Here is a 14,555-nt window from a genome sequence, read left to right as displayed (position 1 = left end):
CTGCAGTATTTACTAACATACGAAGCTTTTTACCGAAACGGGAAATCGTATCTAGTCGTGTCTTATCAACCAACAGCACCCTTCTCATTCTTACAGAAACGTGGTTAACAGACAATATCAGTGATACCGAAATTTTAGCTGCGCTGCCCAACTTTAAAGTTTACCGTAAAGACCGGGAAATAGCCCGTGGCGGTGGCGTGCTCATAGCCGTACATCAGCAGTTTTCAGCATTCTTAATCAATGTAGATTCTAACTTAGAACTGCTATGGCTGCTCTGCCACGCTGCCCCCCGAACTGTGCTGGTAGGAGTCTGTTACAGGCCACCGCAAAATGATCCGGACTTTTCCTACAAACTAAACAATGTGCTGAGTGAACTGACATCATCGTATCCTAACGCAGATATTGTTCTTTTTGGTGATTTCAATTTTCCCACTACTGACTGGCGTAACTACACCTCTATGACAAATTCTTCAGAAGCAAAAAATTTTGTCGAGGTCTGTCTTAACTTCAACCTTACCCAGCTAATATTAGAGCCAACGCGCATTGCGCAGAATTCCGCCAACACTCTAGATCTGATATTAACCAACAGCCCTGATAGCGCAACAAGTATTACATACCTAAGGGAAATAAGTGATCATAAAGTCATTCATGCTACCTTCAGTTTTACACCCATGCTTCGTCAAGTTTCCAGGAAAACAATTCGCCTTTATGAAAGAGGTGATTTTCAAGCAATAAATGAAGAACTAACTGCTTTTTTTACAACTTATGAAACCGATTTCCACACAAAGTCTCTTAATGAAAATTGGACGATTTTCAGGGATAAAGTTCACGAACTAACAAACAAGTACATTCCGGTAGCTAGTTTCCGTGCTAACCAGCAAAAACCGTGGTTTACTACGGCCCTGAAACGCCTGGAAAACAAGAAAAAGCGTCACTATCGGGCAGCAAAGCGGAACCCAAGCCAAGCATCATGGGAAAAGTACTACACTGCCGAAGCTGATTACCTTGCTGCTATCCGCAACGCAAAACACACCTTTTTCCACTCTGACTTGCCAAAAATGCTAATACACAACCCTAAAAATTCTGGCACGTAGTAAACCCGAAGGATACACGTACAATTGTTCTTACTAACGATAAGGGTCAAACCATCAGCGATTGTGAATGTGCTGACATTTTCAATAGAGCCTTTTCAACTGTTTTTGCGAAAGAGTGTGATTTACCTGCTAACGCCTTCATAAGTTCCTTCACAGCGTCAACCATGGATCCAGTTTCTTTCTTCGCAGATGGTATATCATCTCGTATCGAAAACATCAAGCTAACGTCATCAGCCGGGATCGATGAAATTAACTCGAAATTTCTGAAAAATACTAAGCACATTTCCGCGGCCTACTTATCACTATTGTACTCTCAGTCTCTCTCTTCAGGTAACATACCGCATAACTGGAAAGTGGGAAAGGTCGTCCCAATCTTCAAGTCCGGTAACAAAAACTCGCCCTTAAATTATCGACCCATTTCCCTAACAAGCATTCCTTGTAAAATCATGGAGCATGTAATTTATTTTCAAGTCATGAACCTTCTCGATTCCAACAATTTCTTTCATTCATGACAACATGGCTTCCGTAAAAACATTTCCTGTGAGACACAACTGGCTACATTTGTTCATGACTTACATGCCAACCTTGACTGCAACCAACAGATTGATGCTATTTTTTTAGATTACGCAAAAGCCTTTGACAAAGTACCACACCAGAGATTACTACTTAAGCTCTCTTACCTAAATATTCACCCTAGCATTCTAAACTGGATTAAGGAATTTTTAACAAATCGAACCCAATTAGTTATAGTTAATAACGAATTTTCTGATTACATTCCAGTAACCTCAGGCGTCCCCCAAGGATCAGTGCTCGGACCGTTATTATTCTTAATATACATTAATGACTTGCCCCTTCACGTATCATGTCACATATTCGTATGTTCGCAGATGATTGCGTCATTTATCGTACTATTAATAACTCTTCCCACCAAGAAGCCCTCCAGACTGACCTAACTAACGTTCAGAAATGGAGCGACCTGTGGATGATGACACTTAACCCTCAGAAATGCAAGATTGTATCCTTCACCCGTCGCACTAAACCATTTATTTTTTCGTACAATATAGCTCAATTCCCAATAGAAGCAGTTAACTCATTTAAGTACTTAGGAGTCACGCTATCTCATGATTTATCTTGACGCACACATATTTCTAATGTAATATCATCCGCGAATAAAACACTAGGCTTTTTGAAACGCCACTTACATCACGCTCCCCAACAAGTTAAACTCCTGGCTTACCAATCGCTAATCAGACCGAAACTAGAATATGCATCCCCCATATGGAATCCACATCAAATATACCTCATAAATGCCCTCGAATCCGTCCAGAACCGTGCCACTAGATTCATCCACAATACCTATTCATACCAAGTCAGCGTGTCGTCTTTAAAAGCAGAATCCGCCTTATCAACCCTTGTTATTCGTCGCCGCATTGCCAGCCTAAACCTGTTTCATAAGTCCTTTTACAGCACCCACGGTTACGCAGGCTATATCACATCACCAGCTCGCATATCGCATCGCACTGGTCACATTCTTCAAGTTGCCCGGCCTCGGACCCATACGACCACGTTCGCTGCCTCCTTCTTCCCCCGAGCAGCATTAGATTGGAACGGCCTTTCCCACAGCATCGCCGCTATCACCTGCCCATCCAACTTTTCCAAAGCACTAACAGATCATATTGTATGTTGAACCCACATGCCCAGACGGCCACTGACGTCCGACGGACAGCCGAACTCGGCCGCAACTCGGCGGCCGATTTCGGACGTCCGCCGGAATTCCGGCGTACGTACGAAAGCGGATGGTCGAATCCGTTCGCCCAGCGGACAGCCGCCGTACGTCCGCCACTGGATTTGCTTTTACACAGCTATGATATAGTTTGTAGTCGTCGTGCTCGTCTGAACTGCGTATAAATCAGTAATGCCGTCAAGTCTGCATTATATGATGCCAGAGCGAATCGATGCGATAGAAAGCGTTTCCATTAAACAGTTTTTTTTTTATTTTCCGCATGTTTCATCGTTGAATTCTTCCATCAAAAATTTTTGATTAAAAGTTAAATGACCATTAAACATTTTTCTATCATGATGCTTCGGTGAAATTTTAATCAGTGGCTGAACAGACGCAGCAAGCAGCAAGCTCAAAAAGAACGAAACCGAACCTATCCTAAAAAAAATCTGAAATGAGCCAATCCAATCCACCTGACAAGTTGACGTTGTTACGTTTCTCCACCAAGAAGTGGGACAGCTGACGCAGCCACCGCATAGCAACAGGCAGAATCGCGAGCGGATCGGCCATTTCGACGCCGTTCTTCGGCCGCGCAACGCTTCCTCCCGCCGACAAGTCTCAGCGTGTTCCTGCCACGCGCCAAATGTGTGTGCGTGCGTGTGTGTGGGCAAACGCCGGCCAAGCCTGGAGCTCGTGAGAGAGGGGGCCGCCCTCTCCTGTCTGCAGGAGGTGGAGGAGATGAGGTCGGAACACCTGCGATTGAGTCATTCGTCGTGAACCAACATGTTTGGCTCTCCCTTTCCTGTGAGGGTTTACCCTTTCCCTGTGAACTGGAAAAACTATAAAAAGCAGCGGCCGACTCCGCTGGGACAGAGACTACTTTGACGCGCCGTTGGCACGACGCTAGACACCAGCTGTGTGAGAGTGTCTGTAATCTCTCCGGGTCAGCTTCACTGCCCGTTTCTTCCTGATGTTACAGTAAAGGTTGTTTCGTTAAAAGACGCCTCGTCTTTGCTGGCACCTTTGATGCCGTCCGCCGTCCACGGAGCCGCCAGGCCAACGCTACCGAGGGGCGCGCGACCCCCAAACCTAACAACGTTTAGTCATGGAAGATGGCTTCACGTTTCCGTGTTCTGCATTTTCTGCGCAGTTACAAATACCTACGGCTGTAATGCACTGCTAGCATTGTTTTTGCTGTGGCTTGGTGCGGCTGGCACACTTTGTTCACCCGCCGATTCCAAAGTAAGTATTTCACCGAACTTTTGTTTCTTTAGTGGAACTTTTCGATGCACCGATAGTGGTGAGCTTTTGGGCAGCCGAACGGTCGAGTGTTTTAGGCGAGACTGACAGGATGGCTCCGCGCCGACTAACTAAAGTGCAGCCTCAAGTCTGAGGGCCATCTTCCTCGGCATTACTGGACGCTGCGCTAGTAAGCCGCGCAACTTCTCTGATAAAGGAGTGCCTCCCTGAGCTTTAAAGGAGTTAATTTGTTAACCATGCGCAACGTGCTGAGTTGTAAAAACTATACGAGAAAACTTTTGCACTCCTCGAGCCCATCGTGCGACATGCCTACACTTGTGAAAACGTCGCGAGTTTTTTGTTTTTTTTTTTTCTCTTTTTCTTTTCTTTTTTTTTTTTTTTTTAATGGACAGCCGCTGATCTTTCTCTCTCGAGCTTTACGGCAACTACAGTTTCTAGAAGGAACGGCTGTAGCTACTAAATAACTAAAGGTTTAGTACTCTCCTTCAGCTTTGACAAACCAGGACAGCACCTTGCGCATGTTGGTTATGCATGTGGGACCGAACCGCGCAGAACAACCGGACAAGGAGATGAGAGAAAAAAAAAAGTCAGCACTTGTTTTTTTCTTGACCCGTTGTTCTGCGCGGTTCTGGCAGGAATTTGACATACCGCCGCCGCGATACAGTTGGGCTGTGAGCTCTGGTGCCTGCAACGCCTTCTTTTATGCAAAACAGGCATACTGGGAGGCCATGCAAGCGTCGGGCTCAAAAAAACAAAAAACAAAAAAACAAACGAGTTGAGCAAAAGTGAGATGAAAACAAAATTGTTGTTGCTTTGTCCTTACAGATATTCAAAGGCTCCTCAGAACTTCATTGCATTATTGACAGCGAGATAATGCCAAAGCTACACTAGAGCCATGCAGCACCTTATAGTGCATGATACTGAGCTTATGTCTCGCACTGAAAGCTCTTACCATGTTCTTAGATTATCATATTAAAGTAGCTTTAAACCCATGCTTGTTAATACAGTGATAGCCATAAATTGAATCTAGGGCATCATGCTCACATACAAGGCTTCTGATAACTGCTGGTCACATGATGTGGGCTATAGCAGAAACCTGTACCTGGTCATCTTACAAGCATTTGTGCAATTGATGCTTTTAATGTGTTGTAAAAGTTTTTGTGTTCTGTTTCTGTATGGGAATGCTTTCCTTATTGAAGGCTAACATTTGGCTTGCTACAGCAAAACCTCTACCTAGTCATCCTAAAAACAGCACCGCAGTTGGTGCTTTTAGTGTGTTGTAAAAGTATTTGTGTTCTGCTTCTGTATGGCAATGCTTTTCTCGTTGAAGACTAGCATGAGGCTTCCAAAAATTTTTCAGATGCCATTTGCTGTAGCCGATTTCGTAAGCCAACAGGAAGCAGCACTTTGAACATGGAAAACTGTCATCCACGGGGGAAAAACAGCAACATCCCTTTGCATTCTCATTTCTTTGGTATGGCTAAAAGTGAGTATTGTATCATTATCTATATTATTAATATTGAATCATGATTGTCAGTGTTGAAGTTGTTTGAGCGTGATGATTTTAAACACACAGGACATCCCTTCGACATTAAGGTTTTAGCTTGTTTACATGTAGGATGTAGAACTGGTTTCAACAAACTTTATGCAGCAAATTCTTTTTACATTGTCCACCATGTTACTTTTTGTCATTGTCCGTTGAAGTAAATAACCAGTATTTTACGTTTACACAGTCGTCCACTCTTAGCTTGAATGGGAATGTGTGGCATGCAGTTTGCAAAATAGCAATGCATCCGTCACAGCCATGCATCAAGGCTAAGTGGCTTGTGCGTAGAGGGACTAGCCGCTCCAGCTTCACGTCATCTGCCTCTTTGCTCCGGTGTGCAGACGTGCATTGAGGCAAAGTGGTTCATGTGTAGAGAAACCAGGAGCTTCTTTGTCACATCTGGCTGTTTGTTACGGTGTGCAGATGCACATCGAGGCAAAATGGCTGATGTGTAGAGGGACCAGGAGCTGCTGCTTAACGTTCTTCGCCTCTTTACTACAGTGCACAGCCGTGCATTGATGCTAATTGGCTTGTGCATGGAGGGCCCAGGAGCTGCAGCTTCACGTCTGCCTCTTCGCTCAGGTACGCAGGTGCGTATTGAGGCAAAATGGCTTATGCATAGAGGGACCAGGAGCTGCTGTGTGGCGTAGTCTGTATATTTGCTATGGTGCGTATTGAAGTACAGTGGGGGGGCTCATGTGTAAAGGTACCATGAGCTGCTGCGTCATGTCGTCTGCCTCTTTACTATGGTGCGCAGGCATGCATCAAGGCAAAGTGGCTTATGCATAGAAAGACCAGGAACTGTTGCTTCACATCTGCTATGATGCGCAGCTGCGTATTGTGGGTGGTGGTGGAAAACATTGCCATCAGATACAAATACAGGAGGTTACTCACTAGCTGACCCTGAGGGGGCCTGTCCTGACAAAAACAAGGGGTCCCTAGTTTGGGACCCCAGTGGTGGTAGAGGGACTAGAGGCTGGTACTTCACGCTGTCTGCCTCTTCGCTACAGTGTGCAGCTGTGATGGATGCAGTGGCATCTCAAAAAGTGCATGCCACGCACTCGCATGTTCAGCCTGAGTGGACGACTGTGTACCTGCTATAGCTTTGTTATTCGTAGAATAAACCTAGGCCAAGTTGGATAAATTATAGCTCACCTCATGTGTGGTCAGCAAAGAAAAGCCACTCCAGAAAATCTGATGCATTTACTGTCATAGGATTCTTATTCATATACATGCTACTGACAAGTCGGATTCTTCACCCTCAGAAATGCCAGAAAAATAACCAAGGGTGCGTCTGCAATAGTCTAGCTTGCTCTTTCTCTGCAGACTTGAGTCAGATGTGTGTTCCATTGCTGTGGGTGGGACAGGTGTGAATCTTTGATTTTAAGCTTGCAACAAGTATGTTATTGTAGTTTAAAGGCAAAACGGTACTAATAATCGCAGCCCCCCGTGGCCTTTATCCCCTTTTAATAGTGTTGCTAGACACTGAATTATTAGTTTACTCTGCACTGTTTCTGTCTAGTTAATGTGCGGAGATGTACATATATTTATATGACTTGGAGTTGTCGACTTTGCACTTAGAAACATTGTAGCGTTATCTGATGTGTTGCTTTCATTTCTTTAATGATTTCTGTAAGGGATCGGTGGGTATGCTAGGCACCATTATTAGTCTGCTCTTTTTGGGTCACCTGTTCAATGCCCAGCTGCAGCCGTCTCCCACTTGCCCTCGGACAGGAGGCGGAGAGACGCGCACAGAGAGGCAGCTACAGCAGCTACAGTGCTTAACGGAAACGTAGGCAGAGAGGGAAAGAAGTCCCCTCTTCCGAGGACTTTGCTGTGGCACTCGAAGACGCGGGGACAGGCAGTTTGTTCTCGTTGCTGTGTCATGTAGGGGGCTCATTTTTATTTAAGGAGCTTTACGAAGAGTATACAACTAAGGGGTCCTTAGTACTAAGCGTACTAAGGGGTCCTTAGTACGCTGACTGGACCCATGACCCGGAGGCAGCACAGCTTTGAAACGAGCACCTCTTTTGGAAGAACTGCTTATCGTTCAAAGAAAAAACACTGTCAGGTTGAAGGGTGTAAGGCCCGCTTCCTTGTTGGGGAGCCCATAAAAGTGACAATTATTCAGTGCAGGCGCGCTGAGTGGGGTCTCGTTGAGGATTCCAACCCTGGATGTCAACAATGGTGGGAGACGGCGGCGTTGAAAAAGGGCAAGTGTGTAACAGTGACAGTATGATGCGGAGCGGGAGGATGTGGGTTGGCTCTTCTGATGTGGTCCGCAATGGTGCTGACTCGGACGCCAATAATTGCAATAATTGCCCTGTAAAAGGAGCCGCCAAGGATGCAAGCTTTGGGCATTGGTTGCGCACGTGGGACACCGTTTTGATGGGTTCTAATTTTTTTTTTTTTTCTTAGGGGAGAGAGTTTGGCATGTGACCTAGTGAGCCAATCATTTCGAGGTCCATTCTCTAAATTCTGTTTGTTGTGAAACGAATTTGTTGTCTCTTTTGCATTGCTTGTATTAGGGAGAGGGTGAAGAACTTATGAAAGTGAAAAGACATGCCAAAATGTTTGTTAGCCAGTCATGTGTGAGTTCGTTGTCATTGGGGATGAGAAATGTGGGCGGAGTCCCGAAGTTAATGAAACGGCCCCGCGGCCTGGAGAACTCGTTCTGAGCTAAATTTTGATCTCTTTCCTCTTCGGCATAGATCATGGTCATTGTTTCACCTGTTGTAAATACGTACATTCATGTATAAAATTTTCAGTTCATCTTCCTCTCCGTGTGCAAGTTGTTGTGGCCAGATGCAGTAAATTCACTATTTTCATTTGTTAATAACGCGCCTTTCTGAAGATGGTGAGCTCTTTTGTCTAGTCCTGTAAAAAAGCAGCAAAGCGCTCCCAAATCTTCCACAAAACTGTGTGATATCTTTAATACTAACTGCGGCTTGGTGTCACTCAAAACATGTAGTTGAGGTAGATTTCTCCCCCCCCCCCCCCCCTCTTTTTGTTCGTTCAAATGAGGACCAGCGGACACTAACTCTTGCTTTTGTAATGCCCTAGGCCCCGCCTTAAGGCAGTACTCCAATGTCAATACCATTTTTATAGCTATGGCTGTCCAACAGCACTAATGTCTTTTATACACTTCTTTTACTAATCTCTTACCCAAGTGGTGGCTTATACTGCGGGGGTGAAAGTCTCTGGACAGTATGTGTAGATTTTGGACTAGAATTGCGATGTAAACGAATTGTGACCTTATTTCTCTTCCACACATGAAAGAACTAACGTTCAACTTTCACATCGACAAGTATGGTCCGAGTTTCCTGGTTGATGTGAAAGTTACGTGCTTTGATTGCAGTTTGTGTAGTCCACACACTTGTCCCCGATATTACATAGGGGCAAATTAGGCGCCTTTACAGGGGCAGTTTCTTTGGCGCCCACTACCTTCCCCATAAATAAGCTACAGTGTTTCTTGTGAACAGCTGGCTGCATTTATAAATACCATTATTTTTTTTGTAATTTGTTGTGCGTCTTTGAGAAATCCATGACATACATGCGCAGCTGGTTGCCAGAATTGTGCAGCCATATTTCAGTAACTAACATCCATGCTGCATGCTGCCGGTAATACATCAGGAGCTTGTGGTTGTCAGCTTTTTGTGTTTTGTGTGACTATAAGCCTTGCTATTGTAATGTCACATATAGCGCTGTGGGTAAACAAATAACTTTACTTTTAACTTTACTTTTAACTCTTGTAGAAGCATGAACACTGCGCAATCACTGCGGCGGGCTATGCTTCCACATTGGGCTTTAGCCACATGTCAAATGTCTATCTTTATTCTGCTGCAGCAGCTTGCATGTTATCAGATAAGTTACTTCGTCGCAGCTGCTCTAAGGAGACGCTTTCTAGACGTAGCCTAGATGTTGATGTCGATATACCCCCGACACGCCCAGGGAATGTCTTCGGTAGAGGGCACATGGAAACCAGCGAAATGTGCAGTTTACAGAACAAAAAGGTAACAATTTTAAATGATGTTATTATTGATCACTTCTTTTCAGAGCAGGAACAATGACTAGAAATCTGCCTGTTAAACCGCTCAAAATGCAGGTTTCTGCCGCCAATGCATACCTGTGTAATACTGCAATGCTCTGGCTGTGCTTTATGTTCATATACAGCATCCTTTATGCTTAGTTTCTCTGCATGTGCACTCCATGTCTTGGGCATTGCTGAGGGCGCATAGCAGCAAGCATAACATGCCATGTTTGGTCAGAGTGGCATGTTCAAAAAGACGACATAAAAACATTAAAATACTGAATGCCAGGTTCTGGTCAAACTACGTTTGTATCTTTTGTTATTCTGCATGGGTTTTGCTGCAGTTATATGACCTTTCTATATAGTATGTGGCAGTTCTGAATGGAGATGCATGCGTACAGTGCCACCTGGAAAAAGCAATTGAGAGAAACTGGCAGTTGCCCTTGGAGATGTGTAATCAAAGTTCAGCACAGATAACTTGAATTTCATTTTCCCTTCTATTGCAGGAGGAGCCCAGCCTGCTCTTTCCATCTTAGGCCTGAAAGACCAGCAACAGCTGATCGAGCAAATGCACAGGATAGTAACTGCTCCTGGAATCCCGGCCTGTGGAGGCCGCCCACAGAGAACTCGATCATCTCCTCGCTAATTCCGAAATATTAGGTTTCAATAAATACCTTTTCCTCCACCACCTCCCCAAGGAAGAGCTGTCACGGGCAAGGATAATTAAAAAAAATTATTCAAGCTGATTCTTAATACTCCAGTTGGCCTGCATTTTACCACGCCATTCCTTAACATCGATATTTTTTTAGTGTAGACTATTTATGCATGCAGTTTTTGCAATAAAGCAAAAAAAAATGCTTTTTTTACAACCTCGCATGCTGGTATGCCTATGCACTTAGCATGTTTTCAGGAATGGCGCATTTGTGTAAAGCTCAGCTAGCATATGTGCCTCTTTGATGGAAGTTTTAATTGCACACTACTGTTCAGTGCTTTGTGTGTGAAAGTAAAGCAGACAACAGGAAACTTGAACCTGTTGCATATTCTATTGTCTGCTTTACTCTCACGACAAAGGCATTGAGCACTAGTATGTGACTGAAATTTCCATGGCACATGCTTGCTGAGCTTTACACGAATGTTATTGGCAAGTTTTTACACCAATAGCGGGCCCTGCAAGCATGTTCCGGGAAACGTCCGAATGTCCGCCTCCGGCTGCCCGTCGGACGTCCGTGGGACGCGATCCGGATCCACGAACGATAGTCCGACGGACGTCCGCTGTACGTATATCGAACATAACCGGACTTCCGTCGGATGTCCGAAGGTCCGAAAAAGGACGTCCGTTGGTCGACCGTCGGACGTCTATGGCCGTCTGGGTGGCAACCATTGTACTTATTTTTTTTTGTATAATCCACCCCTTATATAATACCCCCACGGGGGTCCTTAAGGTAATGAACTGAAGGAGGAGGAGGAAACTCTATTGAGGAGAAATGGGAGAGAGAGAGAAATAACATTTACTGCACCCGTCAAAAGGTTGGTGAGGATCCGAGGCGAAGCTCTGTCCCAACCATGTCCTCCCCCTCCCTCAGCCGTCGACCTGGATCCCTTGGATCTGAGCAGCGGCCAGAGCAAGACGGATGGCTTCTCGTTGCCCTTTTTCGTCCTGCTTGAGAAGTAGTGCCTCCCAGGACTCATCTGTTCTGTCAGGTTCTCCAAATCTAGGACACGTCCATATCATATGGATCATGTCCGCTATGCCATCGCAACGTTTGCACCTGGGGCTAAAAATTTCCGGGTGCCACTTGCTGTAAAGCTGGGGGGTTGGGAATACTCCAGTCTGTAGCTTACGCCACATAACCTCCTCGCTTTTGGTGAGTTGCTTACACGCTTTTGGTAGTACTGGTCTGCCTAATTTGTAATGATTTAGGATATCTTGGTAGGTGTTAAGGTCATCGTCGAACTGTAGGGGCTTCTCATCGCGCAAGGGGTACTGGGATCCCGGAATGTAGCTAATCCTCGGGCAAGTACGTGCGCTTTCTCGTTCCCCCTCAACCCCTGGTGCGCCTGTGTCCAAATGAGCGCGACCTGCTCTGCCGGTGGTGGACCACTGGCCAACACTCTTGCTGCTATGGCCGAAATGCGGCCCGCGTCAAAGTTTCTAATCGCTGATTTCGAGTCTGTAACTATAATTTTGACCTGTTGTTGTGTTAGAGCTAGCGCGATGGCCACCTCTTCCGCCTCCTTTGTGGTCGAATTTCGGGTGCTGCAGCAAACTACCGAGCCCCCGTCTTCTCTAGTTAACTGAAAGTTCTTTCTTCGTGGGAGTTCGCTTCTCCTCAAGCCGCCCCAGGGGTGGTCATCGCTCGATGGCGCTCGACGACCTCCTTGGCCCAAGCCGTGATGGCTGCGAAGGCCAGGGCTCGTGCCGCACAGTTGAAACTTCCTTTCATTGGCGCGCTTTCGTTGCAGTGCTCCTGCAAGTGTGGGATTGGACGGAGCACCATCGCTCCTGTCGCATGGCGTTCTCGTAGCCAAGTGACATTTTCTACAGCTTGTCACGTGATTTTATCACGTGATACTCTCATAGTCACGCGTCATACTCAGTCATCTTAATTATTGTCATTAATAATTACCAGCTTATCATGACTTATGACGAATGACCATGACTCTATTTATTAATCAATGTATTTATAAACTTCACCCACTACTCTATGGATCATGACTAGCGACGTCACCAACAACGTCATACATATTTTGCGGCGACATATTTTGCGGACACTTCCAGTGCCAACACTGCTTGCGAGGATATCACTGGCTCGCCTCATCTGAGAAATATATAAGCTCCATGAAAGTTGCTATTTCTTGTGTGCGAGCACGCGGTAGTGTCTTCTGTTTCGTAGTGTTTCTTTGTTGCAGTAATTTCTACGATTGAAATGTTGCACCTGGTTGCTGCGGAAATGTTTGTGTTAATTACTTTCACTAGCCGACAGCTATTTTTGAGGATTACCAAATTTTTTCACGTAGAATGTGCATGTTTTTTGCCCAGTTCTGACACAAATTAAGCCACATCGTTATTTTGTTCAATTCTCCTCATTCAACGTCAGGATAATGTCGTATACGTTACCCTAATGCGGTACTAAATTGTGTATATTGCCTGGTGATCAAAAAATGACATTAGCAACATCAATGCAACTTTACGGATGGATAAACTGTTCATGCAACGTCATGAGGGGGGACAGTGTCTGCAAGGTCTGTCTGAACCTTATGTGTGCAGCTGAAGGTCGGGCCGGTGTGAGGCAAGTAGCCGGTCTCAACCTATGCCCAACCTCGTGGATCTGTATAGCTTGGGCCAAAATCAGCCAGTGTGTCATTGACGTGGGACCAAGATAGGGCCAAATTCGTTTGTTTATTTGGATTGTGCACAATGCGTAGAATAACAGGCATAGTATTGGAGCTTTCGTTAATTGCGCGCGAAGTTGTGTGCTTCTTTTGACGCATCTGTGGGCGTACACTGAGTGTTGCTAATCAAAATCAATGCATTCTTTGATTAAGTTTTGTTCTGAAACTCTATCGTAACATCGTGAACGATTGTCCTTCTGTATTTGCTATATATAGGTACCTAACTATGTACAGCGATATTTTTGTCATCTGCTGAGAAGTTGCCGACTTACCCGTGAATCGTTAAGTCTCCATCATCGCTGGTCTTGTACTGGGTTGCAAAGCATTTATTTCGTCATAAAAGGCAAAATGCAGATGATCAATTTCGTTTCAATAAATACAACGTTGACATTTCGCGCCAAATAAAGTTTTTTTTTTTTTTTTCCAAGACTTTGTGACGTCACTTTGAGATAACATCCGCCAGGGCGGCGGCACAAAGCATCTGCTTCTAGGCTGCCTCAATGCGCGTCGTGCCTCGTTCACCTTCCTACTCGTCTAGTGGATGATCTATCTACCTTGGTTAACCTTGGTGCCGGCTCAGCTTCCAGCCTTCCACTCATTTGTCAGTCGGTTGTTTTTGATGGTGCTGGTTGACAGTTGGTATACAGTTGGTGACAAACGTTGACGTCGTGTTCACGGTTGTGATCGCTCACGCCGTGTGAAGTTGCTTGTACAGTCAAAGCAGCTACAGAGAGGCGAAAGGTGAGCGACATTATTTTCTGAAGATTTCACAGCGTTCACCGCTATAATTCGTGTCGTAGTACTAGCCGGATGAGTAGAGCCCGATGTTGCACTACCTGACCGAGATCGATTTCTGAGCGCTGTATGATGTCTTGTTTCCTCGACTCTAGATCCTTTCACTTTGTGGGAACTAGATTGTGGCGTGAAGCATCGCTTACGGTACTGTGTCGTGAGTACGTTTATAGTCGGATAGTACTCAAGAAAAAAAGTGGTAGATCACCGTTAGAGAAGGCCTTTCAGCCAACGAAGTCGATCGACTTTCATGACGCCGCGGTAGTAGTAGTAGTAGTAGTAGTAGTAGTAGTAGTAGTAGTAGTAGTAGTAGTAGTAGTCGTCGTAGAAGTAGTAGTAGTAGTAGTAGTAGTAGTAGTAGTATGGTGTTATCGGCGATCCCCCTTTTGGGCATGCCGCGCCCTGCGGTGTCACGCTAGGAGGTTTAAGTGGACCATCGGTCAGGGGGGTCCTTTGAGGATCAGAGGCCGCTTTTTCCTTAAGTTCTGTCCGACTACAGAATTTATATACTCACCAAAGTCAGCGTGACTACTTTACTCACCGAATTGTCCTGTGTCATAAGCGTTTTACTCTTGCGTTTTGCATTCGATCACACTTGACGTAGTACTACGTGACTTGAGAAATTTCTTAGCTTTTCTATATGCGACGCGCCTGCTCTGTTGAGGCTTTTCCGTTAAGCGCGTCTCGCATCGCGTTTATTTCGTGCAAACAAGAAATGTG

The 14,555-nt window shown here is 45.3% G+C and overlaps 1 protein-coding gene and 1 long non-coding RNA gene across 3 annotated transcripts in view; both read left to right on the top strand.

The window, feature by feature from the left end:
- The first annotated feature begins 3,910 nt into the window (after nucleotides 1–3,910).
- Nucleotides 3,911–11,015, top strand: LOC146186423 (uncharacterized). The gene is made up of 3 exons (XR_014708107.1): nucleotides 3,911–4,056; nucleotides 5,435–5,560; nucleotides 10,157–11,015. It is a non-coding gene; the product is annotated as an uncharacterized LOC146186423 (long non-coding RNA).
- A 2,622-nt stretch (nucleotides 11,016–13,637) lies between these two features.
- Nucleotides 13,638–14,555, top strand: part of LOC146186422 (uncharacterized) — an 87,741-nt gene continuing 86,823 nt past the window's right edge. For both annotated transcript variants that reach the window (XM_084607187.1, XM_084607186.1), the window contains exon 1: nucleotides 13,638–13,784. The gene's annotated coding sequence lies outside the window, so the exon portion shown is untranslated. The remainder of the gene's footprint in view (nucleotides 13,785–14,555) is intronic.

The sequence above is a fragment of the Amblyomma maculatum genome, chromosome 6 (genome assembly GCF_055883805.1).
Source record: "Amblyomma maculatum isolate TAMU_Amacu chromosome 6, ASM5588380v1, whole genome shotgun sequence".
Classification (NCBI taxonomy): domain Eukaryota; kingdom Metazoa; phylum Arthropoda; class Arachnida; order Ixodida; family Ixodidae; genus Amblyomma; species Amblyomma maculatum.
This window is presented reverse-complemented; position numbering and strand designations above follow the sequence as displayed.